The sequence below is a fragment of the Schistocerca gregaria genome, chromosome 1, assembly GCF_023897955.1.
Source record: "Schistocerca gregaria isolate iqSchGreg1 chromosome 1, iqSchGreg1.2, whole genome shotgun sequence".
Classification (NCBI taxonomy): Eukaryota; Metazoa; Arthropoda; class Insecta; order Orthoptera; family Acrididae; genus Schistocerca; species Schistocerca gregaria.
In genome coordinates this window covers 491,795,187-491,810,067 of record NC_064920.1, presented here as the reverse complement: position 1 = coordinate 491,810,067, position 14,881 = coordinate 491,795,187, and the positions used below count along the sequence as shown (strand labels likewise).

General features: G+C 44.3%; 1 protein-coding gene and 2 non-coding genes across 7 annotated transcripts in view; 1 reads left to right on the top strand and 2 right to left on the bottom strand.

Annotated features, from left to right (window-relative positions):
• Positions 1 to 14,881, bottom strand: part of LOC126353886 (potassium voltage-gated channel subfamily H member 8) — a 1,477,332-nt gene that overhangs the window by 1,310,371 nt on the left and 152,080 nt on the right. The window lies entirely within an intron of this gene.
• Trnat-ugu (transfer RNA threonine (anticodon UGU)) lies at positions 7,265 to 7,338 on the bottom strand. Its single transcript has one exon. It is a non-coding gene; the product is annotated as a tRNA-Thr (tRNA).
• On the top strand, positions 7,683 to 7,756 carry Trnai-uau (transfer RNA isoleucine (anticodon UAU)). Its single transcript has one exon. It is a non-coding gene; the product is annotated as a tRNA-Ile (tRNA).

The following is a 14,881-nucleotide window of genomic DNA, read 5'->3' as shown; positions in this document are numbered from 1 at the left end:
ACTGGGAGACCATCTGATCCGGGTGATTTTTTCTTGGCCCCTTTGCTGATCGCATCTACCACCTCTTCTGCAGTGATTGCAGACATCATGGACGTTGACTCCGCTACGGTGAGGGTCCAGTCAGGGGAAGGACGGAGATCATCAGGAATGTGCGTCGCCATTGGTGCATCATTATAAAATTGGCGATAATGTTCAGCAAAGGCAGACAACACTGCCGCCTGTGTTTTGTGGCGAACACCATCAGATGTCGTGATGTTGGGGACGAAAAGTCTACGTCGACGACTACGGTCGGATGCGGCATGGATTGTAGATGGGGTTTCGTCGTGGAGGAGGTCTTGTCGTCGGGAATGCACCACAACACCATGCACACGTTGAAGATAGAGGAGACGAGCTTTAGTACGTTGTCGTTCCCTATTGGTGTCAGGTGATGGAGGGAGCGCATCGAGCTCACGGAGGACGGCGTAGTGAAAATTTGCGGTGTCTCGATGCCATGCTGCTGCTTCTTTGCCACACTGTATGAAGGCCTTTCTGATCGCAGGTTTGGCACATCTGAGCCACCAATGCAACGTGGATGTGTACTGCGGAAGGCGTCTTTCGCAAGACGCCTATGTAGTGGCAATACATTGTCGGCAGTGTGGATCATTAAGGAGGGAGGTATTAAGCTTCCAGTAACATCTGCTGCGCCACACTGAATGAGGTGGCAGAGCCAGGGAGCAAATAACGGAGCAGTGGTCCGAAAATGCAAGGGGCCATCGTTCAGCTTGGGCGACTTCATTGCCAAAGTCGGCAGAGACATAAAACCGGTCCAGTCTGCTCGCAGAATGTGCTGTATAATACGTAAAACCGGGCGAATTGCCATGAATTTTCTCCCAAACGTCCACTAGATGAAAATCTTCGATTAAGGTGAGCAGCGCCGGAAATGGCGAATAACCAGGCATTTGGTCCTGCGGATGGAGGATACAATTGAAATCGCCTCCGATGATAAGACGATCATAGCGTCCAGAAAACAGGGGCGCCACGTCATGTCCGAAGGAAGTGTACCGCTGCCGACGGTTCGAGGAGCCAGACGGAGAGTAGATATTGATGACGCGCGTGTTGTAGATGGTAACAGCCATGCCTCTTCCACAGGGAAGGATTGTCGTGTCCTTGAGTGGGATTCCTTTGCGTATGTAGAAAGCCACTCCACGCCCTGATTGATCATATGTGGACGTTTATGAGTCGTAGCCGTAGACTGGTGGTAGTGTGGCAACGCGTACTTCCTGAAGAAGGGCGACGTCGACGTCAGAGGCCCGAAGCATGTCACACAGGAGTTGGAGCTTGGGTTCAGTGCCGATCATGTTGATGTTCAGTGTGGCAAACGTTTATTTCAGCGGTGGTGGACGCGCATCTACCATCACCAAGGGAAGTAACAGGAGGCCACCGACAGGAAGTCCCGTCCGATCAGCTGCAGTGCCTCGCTTTTGATGTTAACAGGCAGCCTTGTCCGGGGGAGGCAACTCATCCGGAAGAGGGGGCGTATCTTCCTCAAAGTCGTCGGCCCATGCTCCTGTGACGTGTGTCTGTCCAATGTCCACGGGAATTGCGTCGTGGTGAGAGAGATCTGTAGTTGCCGGCGGGAAGACAGCCGTCTCAACCGGATCACCGATCGTTACATTGTGCGTGGCGACCTCCATAGTGGTCCCGTCCTGCGAAACGTCTTGTTCATCGTGGAAGTTGTCCGCCGACCTCTGCGTGGAAATGTCGGCTGGTTGGGTGTCGTCTTCGTCGTCGCGGGTGGCGACGCTTTGAGAGCCCGTGGGTAAACGGCGACGGCGTTTGCGCCTACGTGGCGGCCGTTGTTTGCGCACGTGTTCCTCAGTGTCGGACGACGACAAGGAGGAGCGTCGACCTGGTTCGAAGGCGTCGGTGAGTACAATGAAATTGTCAAACAGGTGTTGTGAAGAAGTACTGGTCTCCTCAGCGTCCGGTGCGGGAGCCTGTTCGGCGGCAGGATTGTCAGGTGGGACGTCCGCACCGTCCATAGGTGACTGGGACGGTGGGACGTGCCGATCCGAAGGACCGGGCGACGGACTGGACGAAACTGTAGACGTGGCAGCAGCCGCTGCGTAAGTGACCGGTAGGGCGGTCATCGTGGGTGTGACGGACGCTTCCGACAACGGGAGCTGCGCGACATGTCGTTGAATGCATTCAGACCGTAGGTGGCCTTCTTTCCCGCAGCCGGAACAGGTCCGAGGTTGGCCGTCGTACATTATAACGGCACGGCAGCCTTCGATAGATACATAGAAAGGCGGACCTGTCCAACACCGTTTAAAACGGGATAGGTCTGAAATTGTACCCATCGTTCGGCAACATGTTCCAGAACGTTGCCATAGGGACGGAGCGCCTCGATGACGACGTCTGCAGGTAGTTCGAACGGCAGTTCGAAGATCCTTATCATCCGTGTGCCGAGACCTGCGTGATCGACGGTAACGGGTCTGACGTTTCCGTCGGAATGACAGAAGTGCAGTCCACGTTTTGTCTTTTGAAGCACCTTGCCGCACGCCGCATCGTTGATCATTTTGACGTAGACGGTACTGCTAATTATGGACAAGTGGATACCAAGTAGATCCGTTGGTGGTATTTTAACTTCATCGCGAATAAATCGTTCTACCTCCTGGGCCGTGGGTCGGGCGAAGTCGGAAAAAAAGTAGAATCTTAATGTCTTCTTCCGATAGTTGTGCGCCATGGTGGTGTAGAAGGAAAAACGGCACTTACAGCAGCCGAAGTAAACACAAACACACCGTGCGCGCCTCGCCCGCAGCGCTCTGGTGCGTGACCGCCTCGCAGCAGTGCCGGCGGTAGACTGCCATCTGAACTACCGAAGCACGACTCACGCCCGGTCATCACAGCTTTACTTCCGCCAGTATCTCGTCTCCTACTTTACAAAGTTTACAGAAGCTCTCCTGCAAACCTTGCAGAACTAGCACTCCTGAAAGAAAGGATATTTCGGAGACATGGCTTAGCCACAGCCTGGGGGATGTTTCCAGAATGAGATTTTCACTCTGCAGCGGAGTGTGCGCGGACATGAAACTTCCTGGCAGATGGAAACTGTGTGCCCGACCGAGACTCGATCTCAGGACCTTTGCCTTTTGCGCGCAAGTGCTGTTGTGCAAGGTTCGCAGGAGAGCTTCTGTGAAGTTTGGAGGGTAAGAGACGAGATACTGGCAGAAGTAAAGCTGTATGACCGGGCGTGAGTCGTGCCTCGGTAGCTCAGATGGTAGAGCACTTTCCCGCGAAAGACAATGGTCCCAAGTTCGTCTCGATCGGGCACACAGTTTTAATCTGCCAGGAAGTTTAATATTCGTCTATGTGCGACAACAGTGAGGCGTTAGCAATGAGGCATTTACAAAATCGTTTTACGTGGCTAGTTGAGAAAGGCGCGAGAAGATGCGATGCCCAGCCCATTGCAATTGTCAGGGAACTCGTCACTATAGGAGAAGAACGGAAGAGCGATACCGAACGAGATGGAGCAGTGTCTAGCACACTGGACTCTCATTCGGGAGGACGACGTTTCACACCCGCGTCCGGCTATTCAGATTTAGATTTTCACGATGTTTCTAAATCACCTGAGGCAAAAGCTGGGATGGCTTATTTGAAAGGTCTCCCTGATTACCTTCTCCATCCGTGACATAATGCCACCGTATGTCCCGTCTCTGATGACCCCGATGTCGATGGGATTTTAAGCCGAAACTTCTTTCCTTCGGAAAACCACTGAGCGATCAAGGGGTGCAGCATAGTGGAAGATCGCCGCCGTATAATAACCGACCAAGTAATCATAGACCAGGCGGCAGTCGTTCGGCATCGCTAGTCCAGCCCCTGCCTCGGGCGTCTGGCTCATATCGCCGGAATGAAGCCTCAGCGGCAGCGGCGGGACCTCGGCATGCAGATGAGATGGAGATTAGCGCCATGACAGGAAATGGGACTCGACGCGGGTGACGCCGCGTCTGCTGTGGTGACGCGCCGCCACTGTGCGGGACAGTCACAACAAAACGAGCACCACCTGCCATACCCCCGCTCGCCGAGCTGGCCCTCGCTCCGTGTCACACGTCGCCGACAGCGTAATGAGCTTACGGCAAAAGGTCAAGCTGCGTCACGGTGCTCCCGTGGGCCTGTTCTCTACATTTTCTGACCCTCCTGCAGCGCCATTAAACAAACATTTTGCTCTGAAGTGAGCCAAAAAAATCTTCATTTCGGTTTGACACTCTAAGCATGTGTTACTTCTCTTTGTGAGTGGGGTTTGGTTTCATTATTCCTGGGCGCTAATTTTTACACAACGCAGCATGACTGCTACATGTTACAGTAGAGTTCTAACGGTATACCTCTACCACACTAAATTGTCTTCCAACCACAAAATGAATATACGTTTGTTATCTTAAATTGCGGACAAAGGCAGTCAAATTTACACATTACAAATGAAATCATCTGCTCTGGCTGTAAAATGCTTTTTATTGAAAGTCACGGAAGATTTCGATTCAATTGAAGACGCATCCTCAGTTGATCTATGCGAATAAGGAAAAAATCCTTTTACAAGGAATCTTTAGCAATAACCTAAAGAATAAAAGAGTATTGAAAAGTACCATTATAGACCTGCCCTTCAAGGCTACTCTCAAAGATTCTTACTACCAAGTCAGCACCGAAAGTTAACTCCTTACAGCAGCTTTCGGCATTTACGTCAAGTTGTAAACAAACAGCGCGCTAAAAGCAGCAGTCCATATTTAACACGCATGGGATGCAGAGACCTGCCGGTCTCGGTGCCCGAGCGGTTCTAGGCGCTTCAGTCCGGAACCGAGCGACTGCTACGGTAGCAGGTTCAAATCCAACCTCGGGCATCGATGTGTGTGATGTCCTTAGGTTAGTTATGTTTAGGTAGTTCTAAGTTCTAGGGGTCTTATGACCTCAGATGTTAAGTCCTATAGTGCTCATAGCCATTTTTTTGCAGAAACCTGTAAAAATGAAATCTGGATAAAAGCGAAAAGGGCCAAACAAAGCTGCAAACTAGTAACGCACCTAGACAACTTCAAAGTATGTAACCAGTTCACGAAAACAGCCTTAAAGCGTCACTAGCAGGAAGGTGGTTGAGTGGCAATAGGCAAGGTAGTACTGAGCGCTCTCCTGTGGAGAAGGTGTTTAAGGGTTTCATCAGTGGCGACAGAAACAAAACCGACGCTACAGAAGACGGGGAGGAGGTGGCCGTACATATAGTAAACTACTTAAAAATGTCTGAAAAGATTAAAATACTGAAAATGGACTGTTAAAATGTAACATATTTAGAAAACTGAGTGATGATATAAATTCCCACTTTGGAAAATATAATTATAAAATTACTGCAACTGGATAGTTAGAATGTAAACCAGTAATAAAGCCCGAGAGTTAGTTCCAATTTCGTCTTTCAGAACTCCAATTCCATATTAGTGGACAAACGCAAAATGCTAATCTGGGAAGCTAAAGATTTGTGGTAATAAAACAACGGGTTATAGGAGTAATCTCTGTGTGTTTTCTAGATTTAGGCAGTCAAAATTTGCTAGAAGAACCCTGTATCGCAGATCTGTATGCACATTCACGTTCAATCAGGGGAATCCTCTTAGGACACGGTAAATTTCCAATTCTTACAAAATGTGATACCTGCATATTCTTTCGCATGTCGGTGATAAGGTGACCAGTTTCAGGAAAATGTGCACTTAGTGCACAATTTGAGCTGGAGTCGTTGATGCGCTCTCTAAAGCGGATTCTTTGAAGAAGAATTTGTTATTATTTGTACAGATCACCTGAGGATGTGTCTTCAATTGACGCGAAACGGTTCGTGACTTAATAAAAAGTATTTTACAGCCAGCGCTGACCAATTCGTTCATAATATACGTTCGTTTGTTTTCTTGTGCACTTTATAACCCTTTCTGGCCTTCTCCAGATTTTTGGAGAAACTAGCAATAATAAGGAAGTATATTCTAAGGTTCATGGTGATCAACGCACTATTTGTAAATACAAAATCGAAAGGTCTTCAATTGTCTTTTTATTCGTGGTAAACAAAAAATTAAAAGGATTTGTTGCGTCTTCAACAATAAGCTCAAGCAACCCACCAGTGGATAGAGAAGTGACACGTATAATTTTACTGTATTTCCCTCTGTTATAGAAATAAGAACCACTGATAAAACTGAGGAAATATTATCGTATATACGAGCACAAAGACTACATTAATCAGTGTCAATTTGCAATGTGCAAAATTCAGTGACGTTATTCCTTTGAGTTTAGAATAATATTGTGAGTCAGTCAGTTACAGGATGTTAAAAACGCTATTTTTACTCTGCGATCATGATACGTGGCTTAAGTTTTACTGCGTTTCCCAGAGGACGGAGAAAGCTTTGAAACTCTAGCAGCTTGTGCGTAGAGAAACACGGAGAGAGTGTACAGGAAGGTCAGACAGTAATGCCCCAAGCAAACGTACCTCCCTGTAAGTATCCTTTGAAGAGCAATTGTAACGTCTTTCTGAAGGGCTTGACCCAAGGTATGTGTTGCCTTTCCTGCGCTAAGTGTGGATTCCCGACTGTGCAATGCATATGACGAATCAATGGGTACTCAGGACACAGAAATCAGAGGAACTAAAGGTTTCGACTGCCAAGTGAATGAGCCCACTCTGGCCTAGTAGAAGTAATGATATGCCCGTAGGAGACTTTTCATAAAAAAGGTGAGGAATTCTCCTAATATGGGACACGTCACTGTTAGACTTCAGAATGGACACTTGACTGTGAAGCCAGTTGTAAGGCACTCCTAAATCAACTGGGAGGTCATACATGTACACACTGACCGTCAGTAAGTCATGGACGGTAGCTGCGTGGCCACTTCCACCTACCTACCGCCACCCCCAACTATGCCAGTGCAATCTCCCCCCTACCCTAGCGAGTGCCGTATAATGCCTGGCACTAAACTAGATCACAGTGTTTGAGCAGCTTCAGGCCATATGCAATAAAACACTAGAGAACTCGTGGCCATATGCAGTTAAATACTAGAGAAACAACACGTCGAACTATGCCAGTGCAAACTCGTCTCTACCCTAGCGAGTGCCGTATATCGCCTGTCACTAAACAAATCACAGTGTTTCAGCAGTTAGTAGCCATGTGGAATAAAGCACTAAAGAAACATTCTGCCTGCCGATATCACATTTACAATCAAATGAACACCCTTAGCTGCTTACAGGCGTTGACATACGTCAACAGGGACAGAAGAAAACATGTGCCCCGACCGGGACTCAAACCCGGGATCTCCTGCTTACATGGCAGACGCTCTATCCATCTGAGCCACCGAGGACACAGGGGGTAGCGCGACTGCAGGAATTTACCTCCGACACGCCTCCCGCGAAACCCACATTCTCAACGTATTGTCCCGCACTACATTGGCGTTGCTGATTCCCGTAGGAGTTCGGGTACTGTTTGTGCATTCGCATAGAAGAAGAAGATGGTCAAGTGGCCGGTCAGCCTTAAAAATATATATATATATATATATATACTACGATTGTATCTGTTCTTTCGGATGAAGTAATGAGTGTAGTGGGCGGGGGCACTACGAATGTAGTGCGGGACAATACGTTGAGAATGTGGCTTTCGCGGGTGGCGTGCCAGAGATAAATCCCGGCAGTCGCGCTATCCTCTGTGTCCTCGGTGGCTCAGATGGATAGAGCGTCTGCCATATAAGCAGGAGATCCTGGGTTCGAGTCCCGGTCGGGGCACACATTTTCTACTGTCCCCGTTGGCGTATGTCAACGCCTGTAAGCAGCTAAGGGTGTTCATTTCATTGTAATTTCACTCTCACGAGCTACATGGTCAAACTGATGTGTGTGCTCATACAGCCAAGTTCCTTATTAATTTGACTCGATTTTGTAATCAGTGAAATAACACCACATACCGTCTTAGTATAGATATCGCATTTGTCTCAGAGCGACAACTCAGACCTAACAAAAGCGACACAGAGAGAGAGTTAGTAATACAATGAATGCATCAATATTTCTATTTTTTTTCTTGGTGTTTATGACGAGAGTATAGCAGTCGCTTTATAGCTGTGTTTTTGAAAATGGCAACAGAAACCAATTAAGAGATCAATTTGTGATAACCTCATATTGATTATTTATATTTCATATGTCGTGTTTCTTATTTTTCTGTTCGTGCAAGTGCAATTATTTTTAAATGAATAATGTAGTTGTCATGAATGAGATTCAAATCTAAAGGCATATCAAATCACTCACTAAAAGGGCTAAAGTAGTTATAGAAAGCAGTGCACATGTTTTTTAACTAAAGGCAATTGATCTTCTAGCTACACTCTAATCAATCCAGGTACAAAACCAATAGCAGCATAAACAACTTTTTTGCGAATTAGAAAAGCAGGAGAAGGTGTAAATTAAGCACAAGGGCAATGAGAGGGAAGAAGAGTCATTAAGTGTAGGTCATGATACTTGTCATTCAAAAGCTCGGACTACAGAAGAAGAAAATAATAGCTATGAAAGCTGCAACAAAGAATTGAATTAGTTCAGATTTTCAAGACTTCCGCAGATCTCTTTAATGAAAAAGAGAGTAACATTTGACGGGTTTATTACTCTTGATTGAAGCACTAAAGAATCACACTATTTGTAAAAATTGTAACTAAAGTGCTATGTAAAATAGCTCCAATTATGAATAAGTCTGAATACATATTAGAGTTCAGTATTCTAACTATTCCCTTTCACTTCCAGGTTCAATTATCTGTTTCATAAAGTGCTGCCAAATGGCAAGTTACACTCATTGTCACGGGAATCAGCTTGTATGCCGACCAAGAAGTACAGATTCAACAAATATAAGGCGCAGTTGTGCATCTATGTATCTGTTGAGATACATATAGTTGCCTGTTAAGGATTTATCAATGTGTTTTAGTCTGAAAGCGTTAGTGCGTACTTTGTAAAGTATATGGAAATATCTTCCCATTTTGTCTATGTAGAATACAGGTCGCATTTTAGATTTTACTAAGAACACATTGGGGCTTTCAACATCATCCAGATTTATCATAGAGACGCAGACACGTGTCATGTGTGGGTCGAGAGACGTCTTGTAGAAAACTAGCACTACAGTACTCTCACAAGAGACGTACTGTATGAGGAGGCAGGATGTGTGTGACGTATCACTGTGCGGTCAGAGTTCCTCAGTCACTCTCAGCCTTGACGTTAAGTCATACCTTAATGTTGGATTAAGGCATCCCGCCACACGTAACATAGCTGTGCCTCTCTAATAAACTGGTGGATTGCCACCTCTCTCTACGTCGCCGCCGTATTCGACGACGATGGCTGTATGCCACCATCGCAGCCGAATTTACACTTGTATCCAGATTAGAGGGGGCTGCAACGTCATACTGATAAGTGCGCTCATACAGCCAAGTTCTTTGTAATTTTGACTATTTTGTAATCAGTGAAATAACACCACATACCGTCTCAGTTGGTGCACTTTTGCATTGTCTTCCAATAAATAATCCGAAACGTTTCATTTGTTGTTAGTTCACTGCAGACATGTTGCTGTATATAGATCACACATTTGGAGATCGGTACAGCCACATAAGATTATGAACCTCCGCACTGTAACACCTGGACCACCAAAACGATCACTCGCTACAATGTACCTGGGTACATTACGTGTTCGCACCTCTCACTACATGAGGAAGCGTCCAGCACTGACTAACAAGATCGATTTGGTGGTCCAGGCACAATAGCGGGCCTTGCCAAGGTTTGCACTCCCAGAGGGCGCTCCAGCTCCGGAAGAGCAGCCGAGTCCGCTCAGCGCTCCGGCTTCCCCCACCACTGTGCTATTCCGGCCTGGTATGTGAGTGAGACGGCTGTATCCTGAACGTTAAACAAATGGGAAACTTGAAAAGAAATGAAACTTCCTGGCAGATTGAAACTGTGTGCGGGACTGAGACTCGAACTCAGGACCTTTGCTTGCGTAGCTCAGTTGGTAGAGCAATTGCCCGCGAAAGACAAAGGTCCCGAGTTCGAGCCTCGGTCCGGCTCACAGTTTTAATCTGCCAGGAAGTTTCATATCAGCGCATACTCCGCTGTAGAGTGAAAATTTCATTATTGAAAAGACATGTTTGCAACGTAGTAGAACTATTTTGAAAAGCGAAATTGCAGCATACTTTTGTAAAGAGGATTTTATCACGTGTGTTTGTTTTCAACTTCTTATTTTTCTGCCATCGCAATAACTTCCATTATTTGATTAAAGAAGTGCGTTAGAAAGCACTAATACGGTGATTTGAAGTACGAAAAGCTTCATGTATAGCCATTTAACATTAAGTTGTGATGTTCACAATTATAAACACATTTCGGTTTTGTAGTATGTAATGTATCTGGAAGTATAGTCAAAGATATAAATTTACACAGATTAAAATCTGTCACACACGAAAGTTGGTGCGGCGATGTGAATTTCACGAAAGTTAAAAAGTTCTCTTATATGTGTCGGGCAGTCGCGGATATTGTTCTTGGGGTGAATTTTACAAAAATCTGGTTTACACAAACAGATCGTTGACGTGGGTGCACAACTGTACGTCTGTCAGCTCAAGTTTAAATAAGTATATTAGGAGGCAAAAGCGATAACGATGTGACAGGTAAATCTAAATCCGCCTTCAGTCGCGCGATATCTTGGAATCTCTTTGAGAAATCATGATGAAATGATTCAATTAATATAACTTACACAGTTATGTCTGGTCCATAAACGACTGCTTTGACGTACAGAAAATATTCCTCGTCATGAACCTGAAGCTGAAGCTGAATTTTTCCTGGGACTAACTTCTGTTTGATAGCATCGACCTTGTCTGCCAAATGTTACTAAATGATTCTCCCATTACATTAAGACATTTAATAAATTTAAATAATACCTGACGTTGGCCACAAAAGATTTTCTCATGAGACTACCTACCGTCAACTCAGTTTTTTCCGTAATGATTGCTTACTGTTCAGCCAGCACTCACCCTCGCTTGTCATAAAATCATATCGTCTTTCTAGTTGGTGGTGTAGTGACGACCCACTAACAAGGGGAGGCCGCCAATTGTGAAATTCAGATGCGGTTCATATTGCGCACAATAAAAGCTCATGGCCAGAAGTGTAATGTGGCAAAGCACCAAAATGCACTTCTCAGCCGTTGTCGAGAGAATCGACAGTTAAAAGAAACCGTTGCTGTGAAATACTCTCAACGATTAATAATTTTCTACAGCGTCGTTGCGCAGCGGTAAGCGCTCAGGTTCGTAATCCGAAGGTCGCCAGATAGAATCTCGCGCCATGCAACATTTTTTTATTATTGGTTTTTTGTAATTCAAATATACTAGTAATGAATTGCTTATGCATGTTGGTGAAGGCGGATCGCTCTCCAGTTGTACCGCCTCCATTTTTCCCTTTGTTTAACAGGGTGTACCAAAGCTCTGACGTCCACATTGATTTTCGACGACGCTATAAGTTCATTCGAAGTAAGCAGGCATCTACGCTGTTATGCGGCGGCTCGTCTCGGCCCATTCAGCATCTGTCCTTCAAGTGTAACGAGCGAGTAACGGAGTTTATATTTCATACCTGCCACAGCAAATTTGTGTTCGTGGCGTTTCTATTCTAATTCGAACGTTTGACTTACGCTATACGTATTCGTTTCGGAATATCGTTTCTACGTCTTCCGTTAACTATACGTAGTTAACATTATGAAGACAATAACATTTGTGAAATACAACTTTGTTTGCGGAAAACATAATGATGTTCGAAGTCGCCAGTTTTTCCACGACAAACGTCATTCAACAACTTATGTGCATAATTGTTGGAACTGATTACCAGGAATTTTATATATATATATATATATATATATATATATATATATCTGCCTATTACACATTATATGTCTGCCTATTACACATTATGACACTATTCAACGGTCGGTCTCTGTCAGTCAACGAACGATGTCGGCATGTACGCTTTTGTGCTGTACGTGTCCCTTCGCGTTTCCACTTCATTATCACATCTGAAACAGTGGACCTAGGGATTTCTAGGAGTGTGGAAGCCTCACGTACAGACGTATGACACAAGTGGCACCCAATCATCTAACCACATTCAAAGTCCGTGAGTTCCGCAGAGCGACCCATTCTGTTCTCTCACGATGTCTAGTGGCTACTGAGGTCGCTGATATGGAGAACCTGGCAGAAGATGGTAGCACAATGCATCTAATATGAAAAACGTATATTTTGGGGGTGTCGGGATCCTTTTTATCACATAGTGTATGTATGGTGCAAGTATCGTCGAGCTGTGTTACTTGACAGCGTCTCATAATGCGAAAGATGCTTTCGTCCTTAGCATTTGCTCACCAGTGTACAGATCAGAATTTAAGGTTTGATGAAAAAGGATGGGCCCAACAATTAGCCATATTTCTGTTTCTTGATGCAACTGCGTAAGATTTTGAGAAATCCAACGTCCATTGCCCTACAATGTCACGTATCCTCATAAATACTGTCGTGCTTCAACAGTACGAAAACCGTTTGGAAAGCATCACTACCACGCACACGTTGCGAAAGTCAAATGCTGTACTGATATAAAACAAGAATACCTGAAGTGTTCAGTCGGTGTACTACCGCCATTTTATAAGGTTTTAGTGTCAGTTTGCGAACAGTTCAGTGAACTGATGCTACTGCCGGCAACCAGTCTGAAGGGACAAATGTCGCGACAATTGTTGCGGACCTTCAAGTTATTTGAAACTTTGCTAAATAATGAAGCTTTAATCGGTAATCATACCACTGTACAGACATTACTAAAAATCAGTATTAAAGGTTCAAAACTGAGCTTGTAGAACTATTTTTCAATCTTCAGTTGTCCATTTCTAAGGGCTAAAATCGCATTACTGCATATTATGTACAAACTGGCAGCAGCTCATCAACTTCCTGTTTTTTATTATGAACCTTGAATGAATTACTGTCTCAGCAATGATACACCAGGTGTCGGCAAATCTTGCACTTTGAATATGCATGCGGATCGTCCAAGAGGCCACGCCATCACCAATGCTGTACAGAATCATGTGTCATGAGCTAGTTGCTCTGCGTTTTTATTAAAACTGCACTGGTCACTTTTCCCAATTTATTTGTGATAAGCTAATATTTCAAAGCCAAGAAAAGCTTATGAATATAAATTTCTTGTTTTTAAACAAGTTTTGTTTAAAAATCTAAAATTGTAGCATCGCTCTGTTGTTGAACTGATGTACTGTTTAATTTTTCCACTCATTAGTAAAAAATAAAAATAAAATGTTATAAACAAGACCAAACGAAGACCAGAAAATACCGATTATTTAGGACTAAAATACCAGGATCGGTTTTAGTTGGTTGGTTTTTCCCATTCCTTCTGACAATACTTGCAATATACTTTCTAAGGCACATAACACACAGATTTCGACTAGCAGCAAGTATGACAGAGCTTCAGCATGAACGTTGCTAACACACTGATGGGCCTCGATCTCGGCAGAGTGTCCCATAGTATAGCAGTGCTCCTATAGCGACGCACGTGTGGGTCTCACGATTAATACCAGACAGTAGCTGCGTCTGCTCCCCCAACCCTTTTGTAGATTCTCTCTGTAATGTAGATTACACTAGACACATTTACATCAATTAACATTAGTTGTTTAGAAAGCCACATTTTGTGTGACACACACACACACACACACACACACACACACACACACACACACACACACACACACACACACACACGAGAGAGAGAGAGAGAGAGAGAGAGAGAGACGTTCGCTTCTACACATGGAAGTGGGCACCTTGCTTTTATAAATACAACAAAAACTTAACTCAATTTGCAGCACATACGGTGCCACATCGTGTAACGTGTACAGTGTAAATCAGTCCACGGAATTAATACTCAACGTAATACGAAAATACCTAAATGTAATTTACGCCAAATCGTCGCTGTCTGTCGTCCATGATCGATGCTGAAATTTACATTTGCATAAGAATGTGAATTACCGATTAAGCTTAGTTACCGAGGCATGTACTCCTCTAATATGGAGATAGACTCATTTCCATTTATTTATTGGACAGGAAATTAGGAAACGGCAAATACTGTATCACAGAGTGAAAGATTAATGGTTTCTCTTTTTCCTTTTTGTATGCGTCTGGTGTTAATTGTATATCTCATTATCTATTTTCAATGAACGTCTTTATTCACATAATGTGAAAGTAATATTTTATGGCTTAAGCGGATCTGCTGATCTAAACTATCGTGTATGTAAATCTACTTTTGACGTCTGTTATGCCAACCGTTAATGTAGGAAGGAAATTTAATCTTATGCTTTTGCGTCGTTGTAAGTCCGCCTTGCGGTTTGATAGTGAAATGTATGTCGCATACTTTTGGGAAGATCCGAAATGCAGACCGTTTCACATACGCCGCAAGTACTACACAGGGATGGGAAAAATAGACGGGTTCAAACCGATACTGAAATTTGAGTTCTAAATAACCGGTATTTTTCGCATATATTTGGTCATTGATGCAACAGGCTTTTATAAAAAAAAAAAAAAAAAAAAAAAGGGATCGGAAACCGATACATCAATTTGTCAACGCAGCAATGCTAAAATGTTAGGTTTGTAAATATAAATTTTCTCGATAAAAAAAACGAGTAATTTGCATTAGTGGAATTTCTCTGTGTTTCAAACATTGGCTTCTTATAGAAATGGGAAAGTAACCAGCACTGTTTTAATAACAATGCCGAGCAACAAACTCATAAGGATCTGTACAGCACTGATGTGTGGCATGGAGTGCCAGACGATTCATATGCATGTTCAGAATGAAAGACTTGTCCACACCTGATCTGTCTTC